The sequence below is a fragment of the Oryctolagus cuniculus genome, chromosome 1 (assembly GCF_964237555.1).
Source record: "Oryctolagus cuniculus chromosome 1, mOryCun1.1, whole genome shotgun sequence".
Taxonomy (NCBI): Eukaryota; Metazoa; Chordata; class Mammalia; order Lagomorpha; family Leporidae; genus Oryctolagus; species Oryctolagus cuniculus.
The window spans coordinates 54,513,070-54,521,323 of NC_091432.1; positions in this window are offsets into that span (position 1 = coordinate 54,513,070).

The following is an 8,254-nucleotide window of genomic DNA, read 5'->3' on the forward strand; positions in this document are numbered from 1 at the left end:
CTCACCCAGCAATAGACTCTATGGAAGATGCTGCTGCGTGACCATGAACAAGACCGTGTTCAGTTTCAAGGAGCTCACCCTTTGGGGCGGGAGACAGGCACAGACGTAAGGGCAATTTCAGTGCAGTGCTGTGCTGATGGTTCCCAATGAAATAACCGCCAAGTCTGGGAAGACTGTCCTACATCTCCTTATTTTTCACTGTCTCGGGAAAGAATCACAGTGGCAGAGCTGATAGGAACTGAAACTCAGGTACCAGGACGGCCATACATTCACAGGTGGTTTTCTGACTTGTAAAAGAAGTCTGGAGGCCAGAAGTCTAGGGCTGAGGAGCTACAACAGGAAGAAAAAAAAGAAAAAGCATCAAGGGACAGAAGGTGTCCACTGTCAGCCAAGCCAGCCAGCCCTCTTTAGAGTGGCATCCAAGAGGACCGCTTAGCTCCTTGAGCTGTCCCTGGGTCTCTTAGCTGGGCATTTTGCTGCCCCCTACAAACTGGGATGAGTGGCTCATTGGATAGTGGTCGATGCAATATCCACCCAATAGAACTTTAGCTTTTTCTACCCCCCTGAGATTTTTAACAACTAAAATAAACAAGAAGAGGGAGATGTCAGACTGAGCACATAACAAGATTTTGTGGTTCAGGGTGGAATACCATGTGTTTTCCATGGCATGCCTATGGTGGATTGGTGTCCCCGGTGTGGTGAGTGGTGACTGAAGGGATAGGTAATGGGAAAGAAATGGAATGGCTCAGAGGCCAGTTTAGAAGGAAGTGGCTTTCTTGGGGTAGGCTTTTGGAGTTAAAGCAAATGGTGAGGCATGTCTCCTGCATCAGAAAAGCTGGTACCCCTGTCTTTAACAATGACAGGAAAGTTAGTGAGAACCTGGAGGTCATTGATATTCTGTGGCTATTACTTTGGCTAAGATGTCTCGACCTGAATCTATAGTAGCAGTAAAAGAGTTCTGCTACTTCAGCAAACTGCTGGACAGGCCCCAGACCACTGGGATGATTTCAGCTCTCAGAAATGAGCTTGGAAATAATGCTGTTGGCCTCCTGCATTCTTAAGTTGACCGGTTATGATGGTATGAGGCAATTGTATCTTTCAGATCAGAATAACGTTACATCTTTCTAAAAAGTTTAATTATTTATTTTCCTTTGTGTGAAAGAGAGAGAAGGGGGGGAGATAAAGGGTGTGTGTGTGCTCCCATATACAGAGAGAGAGAAACAGAGAGACAGAGAGAGGGTGAGGGGAGGGAGGGAGAGAGGAAGAGAGATTGCATTTCCATGTGCTGGCTTATTCCCCAAATGCTCACAATAACTGGGCCCAGACCAGGCTGAAACCAGGAGCCTGGGACTCTATCCGGGTATCCCATGTGGGTGTCAGGGACCCATGTAATTGAGCCATCATCTGCTGCCTTCTAGGGTCGACATTAGCAGGAAGCTAGATTGGAAGCAGAAGCAGGACTCCATCCCAGGCACTCTGGTATGGAACACAGGTGTCCCAAGCAGTAGTTTAACATCTGCTGCACCACAATGCCTACCCCATAACTTAACATCAGCAACCACAGTTGCAGAGAAATTAAATGAAGAGTTTGATTTGTAAATCTCATTCTTATGGACTTACATCTAAGGGGTACAGTTTAAAAACTTCTGGCCGGTGCTGCGGCTCACTTGGCTAATCTTCCGCCTGTGGCACTGGCACCCCGGGTTCTAGTCCCGATTGGGGCGCCAGATTCCGTCCCGGTTGCTCCTCTTCCAGTCCAGCTCTCTGCTGTGGCCAGGGAGTGCAGTGGAGGATGGCCCAAGTCCTTGGGCTCTGCACCCGCATGGGAGACCAGGAGGAAGCACCTGGCTCCTGGCTTCAGATCCAGGCAGTGCACCAGCCACGGCGAGCCGGCAGTAGTGGCCATTTTGGGGGTGAACCAATGGAAAGGAAGACCTTTCTCTCTCTCTCTCTCTCTTTCTCTCTCTCTCTCCCTCTCTCACTGTCTAACTCTGCATGTCAAAAAAAAAAAAAAAAAAACTTGCCATGGGACCCCAAATCCCATTAAGCTGGGTGGTAAAAATACCATCTTAAGTGTTAAAATGACCATATTAGCTGTTAAAGTGATTATATAGATAGGATTAAGTGTTAAAGGGATCAGGTCAAAGGTCTGGTAATAATAATAGATAGAATTAAAAAGGAGAGAATGTTACAACATGGGAAACAGTATACACAGCAGACTCATAGAGTGACAATCCCTCTAAACAGCACTCTGACCTCAGAATCAGCCCTTAAGGCATTTTGGTCTGGCTGAAAAGCCCATAAGAGCATTTCAGGCATAGAAAGCCAAGACACTGTGGCAAAAAAAAAAAATGTTCTGTATAAACGATCTTTGTGAATGAGACCCCAGAAGAAAGGAATGGCCATCGAAGAAGGATGTACTTTTTTCTGAAAGGAGAGAACTTCCACTTTGCTTATGGAGTTGTCTAAATACTGATGGAGATTGTGGATTCAAAAGGCTTCCATAGCCTTGGCAGCTCATGTCAAGAGCTTTGGGTGATCACTAACATCAAACGTAAGAGTGTTAACTGTTAAATTAACAACAGGCATCACGGTGCACTAACTTTCCACGAAGGACCTCTCTCCTCAATGAGTTGTATTATGAGAATTAACTGTAAAGCTTGTTCTCAAACAGTTTTTGTGTCTATGCACATTGTTGAAATCTTTACTTAGTATAGAGTTGGTCTTCTGTATATAAAGTTAATTGAAAATGAATCTTAATGGAGAATGGGACTGGGGATAGGAGAGGGAGGAAGAGGTGGAGTAGGAGGAGTAGAGGTGGGAAGGCGGGTATGGTGGGAAGAATCACCATATTCCTAAAGTTGTACTTATGAAATTTATACTCCTGAAATAAAAGGTTTCTTTAGGAAGAAAAAAATCTAACTTTACCTGCCTATGGAGAAATAGCTGAGTTTTAGTCAAAAATGAATATTGCAGTACCTTGGAGAATTTGATATGTGATGGATGTTATTAACTCATTTTGTAGAGAAATACTCAGAGGTGTGGGGAGAGACAGGGACCATTGCAGCACTCATTCTCTCCCCCCCCTTTATGCTCATACAATGCTGTTGACCACACCCACTGTGGAGGTCCATGCAGCCTATCTGTATCCCCACTGGGTGCCTCTCAGACACCCCAAGCTCAGCATGCCCAGAGCTGACTCTGTCACACTCCCTCCTTGACTACTTCCTGTTCAATTCAGACCTCTGCATGGTGACCTTGACTCCACTGCAGAGCCCCAGTTCTAACCAGCCACTAGGGTACATTAATTCAAGTGCCAGATTTACATCCAGGATGCAGGGTTCCCTCCCTGTTATGGGAGAGCCTTGGGGTAGGTTTTTGGCTGAGACGAATGGCCTGAGACAAGCAGGTTTAGCTCATGTGTTTCTCCTGAATCCACAGAGGTGGATGTCTGTCTGCCTGAGTGGGGTCCTTAGGTGAGATTCTGACTGATAGGAGCTGTTGCTTGGCTACTTGTGTCAAGCTGGCGTCACCCCTTCACTTCTCTGAAATGGGGCCTCAGGAAGACTTAACTTGGAGTACCTGGGCTGGGGCCAAGGATTCCAACCTGGAGTACCAACGGACCATGTTTCCTGCAGCATGCACATTTCTCTGCTGTGGTGCTGCTGTTGGCCAATCTGCAGAGCAACTGCCAGGATCCCAGTCCCTGTGAGCCCCAGCCCTGTTCTTTGTTTCTAACAGGTCCTGAGCAGTCTAGCCCCTCTAGTATGCCTGATGTTCCCACTGGAACCAGATAGGACTGAGCCTTCTGCCAAGTCCTAGAATGGTAGGGAAGCTGCATGTCCACCTCCAACTCACTTTCCCACTTTGGAAACTAGGGGTCCAGGAGTCTCCGTGTGTGACCCTTTGCTGGTTTGTGGGAGGGGCAGAAGAGTCAAAGGGAACTGGCCCTGGCACTGATGGATCCTGGCTTTTCTAGGTTCTGTGGGGTTCCAGCCTTGCAGGCTGGTATTCTTGCCTGAAGATGGGGGCTAACTGAGTTTTTGTTGGGAGTGGGTGGGTAGTGGAGATGGAGGCCTTCTATTCTACCATCTTGCTGACTTTCCATGCTTTCTTCAATGTTCCTAATACAGATATTTCTTTCTCTTCTACAACCAATCATCCCGTGTTTACTTCTGTCCTTAAACATCGCCTTCACCTCAGTCTTTATGTACAGTCTCTGATACAAAATTCTCCAGTCTCTTTATGCCTGGCCTTCTCCAATAATCTATCACAAAAGGTAGTGGAACATGGAAGTTAAGAGTGTCTGCTCTGGAGCCAGCCTGCCTTGGATGAATCTTGGCTTTGGACTCGCTATGTGATTTTGGGCAGTCACACTCCGTGGTGACCTGGTTTTCCCGTCTATAAAGCAGGAATGATGATCTTAACTGTTTGGCTGCTTTGAGAAGTGAATGAATGACTGCATGAATGCACATGCACCCCAAGGACAGTGCCAGCCACACAGGAAACACTGGATAAGCGTTGGTTATTAAGGTTGCTCTCCCCCCACACTCGACTCCACGACAGCTCTCAGTGAGGCTACCCCTCGTGTTGGTGAGAGCAGCCTCTGTCCACGCTGGCCCTGTCCCTGGAGGGTCCTCCCCACCACATCAGAGCCATCCTCCATGGCACCTTGCTCACATTCTCACTTTGCACATGGAGTCTGTTTACCAGTCTATTTGATTCATTTAAAGACTTTTCCTGCCCTTAACTGAGCGACTGGTACTGAGAAGAAATGCAGTAAAAGTTTGTGGCCTGGAAGATATTATGGTACTAATAAAAACCCCACTGTCACTGCTCTCTCTGAACATAGATCTGATGATGAATTTTCTGTATTCACAAATGTTTATTCTGAAACAATGAGGATTATATTTAGAATAAACCACAAGGCTTGAAGTCCATTTCCTACTTGCAGGACTAGGGAGAACTGGCTGGAGAGTTGTCCCGTGGAAGGCTCTGACCCAGGTGTCCTGAGGTGGGGTGGCCACAGGGAGGATTGGCATCAAGAGGAAGGGCGGAGCCAAAGCCGCCACAAGGGGATGGTTCTTGTAAGCTCACTTTCCAAGGGAGTGCCTGCCTCCACACTGCTTTGTAACAGTCAGCTCCACAGACTCAATCCTGTCTGCTTGCTGGGAGCCTGTTAGTAGAGCCTTGAACCTACTATGTCTCAAGTGTTGCCTGCCCCAGGTGGTTTAGCAGCAGGTGCTTAGGTGGCCAGTGGCTTTTTATCCCTGCCAGGTTACAATAATATCGGGTGGCAGAGCTGGTAGTCACATCCCTTTGAGTCACTTAGAACCTGAGAGAGCCAGTACTCCTGCCAGAGAGTGAATCCTAACCCTGGCTGCCTTTCAGAGTCATCTGGGGTGCCTCTGAATATCACCATGTCTCAATACCCAGGCAGGTTCAATCAGAAGGCCTGGGATGGGGCTCTAGGTATCAGTGATTTGGAAAACTGCCCAGGTGGTTCCAAGGTACTACAAGATGGAGAACCACTGCTTGCAGGGCTGGGGCTGGTGCTGGGGTAGAAAGCATTGAACTCATTGTCTGCATTTCTTCTGGGCCTGATATGCTTCCCTTTAAGGAAGCTTTGAAGATTAAGCTCCTTTGCCACGCCCACTCCCTTCTCTGTGCGTAGGCAGACAGGCAGGAAGTTAATCCCTGCCTTTTGGGTAGTTTAACTTTTTCTCAGGACCATGCGATGTGGTCTGCTGGGTAGAGGTCACCAACGCAGCCCAGGACACTCATTTTCCAGTGGGAAACTGGGATCAGAGGAGGTTTGTGACATTGGACTGAGATTCCAGGGAGGGCAATGGCAGCAGGGGTGGGCTCCTGCCCAGGATGCAGCTGTGGCTGCACCTCCTCAGCTTCCTGCTGTCCCTGAAAGGGAACAACTGACAAGTGCTCACTCTCAGGGGAGCCAGGCGCCTCTGATATGTCTGAACAACGCCAGCTCCAGCGGAAGGCCAGCCAATTTCTGGCTCTTTGCTAGTACTTCGGTTTTTTCCTCTGTTCCTCCTTCCCTCTCCCATTGCTTCTTTTTTGTTCTTCTGCCTCCCACTTCCTCTGCCTTCCATGCATACTGAGCACTTAATATAGTGTATACATGCAGTAAAAGCACTGTGTGATTAAAATAGACATTGTTCCATGTGTCATAGAATTTACTATCAAGTAGGGGGGAATAGACCATAAATTTGAAGTTATAATTTACAGAAAATTCTGTAGAGAAAAAGAACAGGTGCATGTGGAAAAAATAGCATTTGATACTGAGTCTACAAGGAGGTAAAATTGAGGTTGACCCCTACAGACTAAAGAGGCAGTCATTTGGAACAATGGGAAGACCATCCCTCGGCTGAGGGAGCAGCCCTGTGCTAAGGCTCCCTGGTGGGAAAACGCCTGTGTGTCTCTGCTTCAATCTGGTGCCTTCCACAAACACTCTCTGGTTACCTTCTCTATGGCACGGATCCTGAATTCAAGGAACTGCTATTGAAGTGTGTCAAGGAAATAGATCATGGAAAACACAATGTAGCAGACCCCGCAGAGCAGCAAATGTATTTCCACCCAATGTACGATTCTGTATGTGTATGGGATGACATGTAGAGGTCTCAGCAGGAGAATCCTGGCATTGAGTGCCCACAGATGCTCTCTCTGACATCTGAGAGCTCTCTGGGTAGGCAGTGGAGGAAGCGCCACAGTTAGCCAGAGCTACATGTCAAGGCAAGGAGGCAAGCTGGATGAGTCTGGGGCCACTGGTGGAGATGGGGCTGGAGATGGGTGGCACTGGCAAGGGAGTGACAGCAGGGTCTCCTTCTAGGTTGCCTGGCAATGGGGTAGCTACAATGAATAATTTTTTTGCTTCCAGAAGAGGCTGCACTTCCCATGAGAAATGGATAAGTTCTACCCTCTTCTAAGAGTTCACTGTGCCTGAAGTCAATTTCCCATGAAAAGGGGACTCCTTGGGGTGCTAGCAAGCTATGAACAAGTGACCCTGAGCTCTGGTGTTCACAGAAACTTAGATCCCTGAGGGCCAGGGAACTCACGACTTTCATTCACTCATTTATTCCCAGGGTCTAGAATGTGCCTAGTACAGGATTAGCTCTCAGTGAATACTTGATAAGGGAATGAGGGCAGTTGGGAAGCTACTGGCCTGGACTAGGTGAGAGATGACCATGAACTTGGTCATTGGCCTGGGAATGGCGGAGATTGGAGATACTGGGACATTTTGAAGTAACAAGCTGGAGTTTTGGCTAGGATTGGTTTACTTGCTTAGCCCAGTACCAAGGACAGAGAATTTAGCAGCCAGGCTAAAGAGCTAAGGACTTAAGATTCTCCATGTGCCATGGTGAGCTTTAAGCTGCTGTCCTAGGGAGAGCATTGTCCATCCTGAATACCACCCTGTGCCTGGTGAGCTCGGTGACATTGGGGCTCCCTGATGCAGCACTTGATGGGACTATTATTGAGTTTGAGCTCATGCAGGCTGGAAGAACTACAATCAGAGTTTCTGTTTCTGGCAGATTTTTCTGTTTAACATAGAAAAGGATTCTGTTAGATAAAACATCCCCCTTGGATGCTTCCAAAACTCAACTTCCCATTCTGCATGGATACCCTTTGATGATCCCTGCCAAAGAATGTGCAAATTGGGTTTCTACAGAAGTAAATGTTCACTCTGTAGCTTTTGTTTATCTGTGTGGTTTTTGTGTCTCTCAGGGTGATTTGGGGTGGTCATCACTGTGGTGGCCAACAGCACTGTTTCCGTCTTAGTGTGTCACTCAGGTTCTCAGTTGTAAGCAACAGAAATACATTTTGGATAATATATGCAGAGAAAAACTTAAAAATATCTTTGTGATTATATATAAGTGTATATGTAATAAAATCTGCAATAACAGCTATTTAAAATGTATAATCCAGTGGTATTAATCACACCACAGTTTTTGTTTTTGCTTTTTTTTTTAAAAAGATTTATTTATTTATTGCTTGAAAGGCAGAGTTAGAGAGAGAGAGAGAGAGAGAGAGAGAGAAATCTTCTATCTGCTGGCTCACTCTGCAAATGATACAATGGCCAGAGCTGGGACAGACCAAAGCCAGGAGCTTCTTCCAGTTCTCCCACGTGGATGCAAGGGCTTTCCCAGGCACATTAGCAGGGAGCTGGATCAGAAGTGGAACAGCTGGGTCTTGAACCCAGACCCATATGGGATGCCAGCGCTGCAGGAGACTTAAC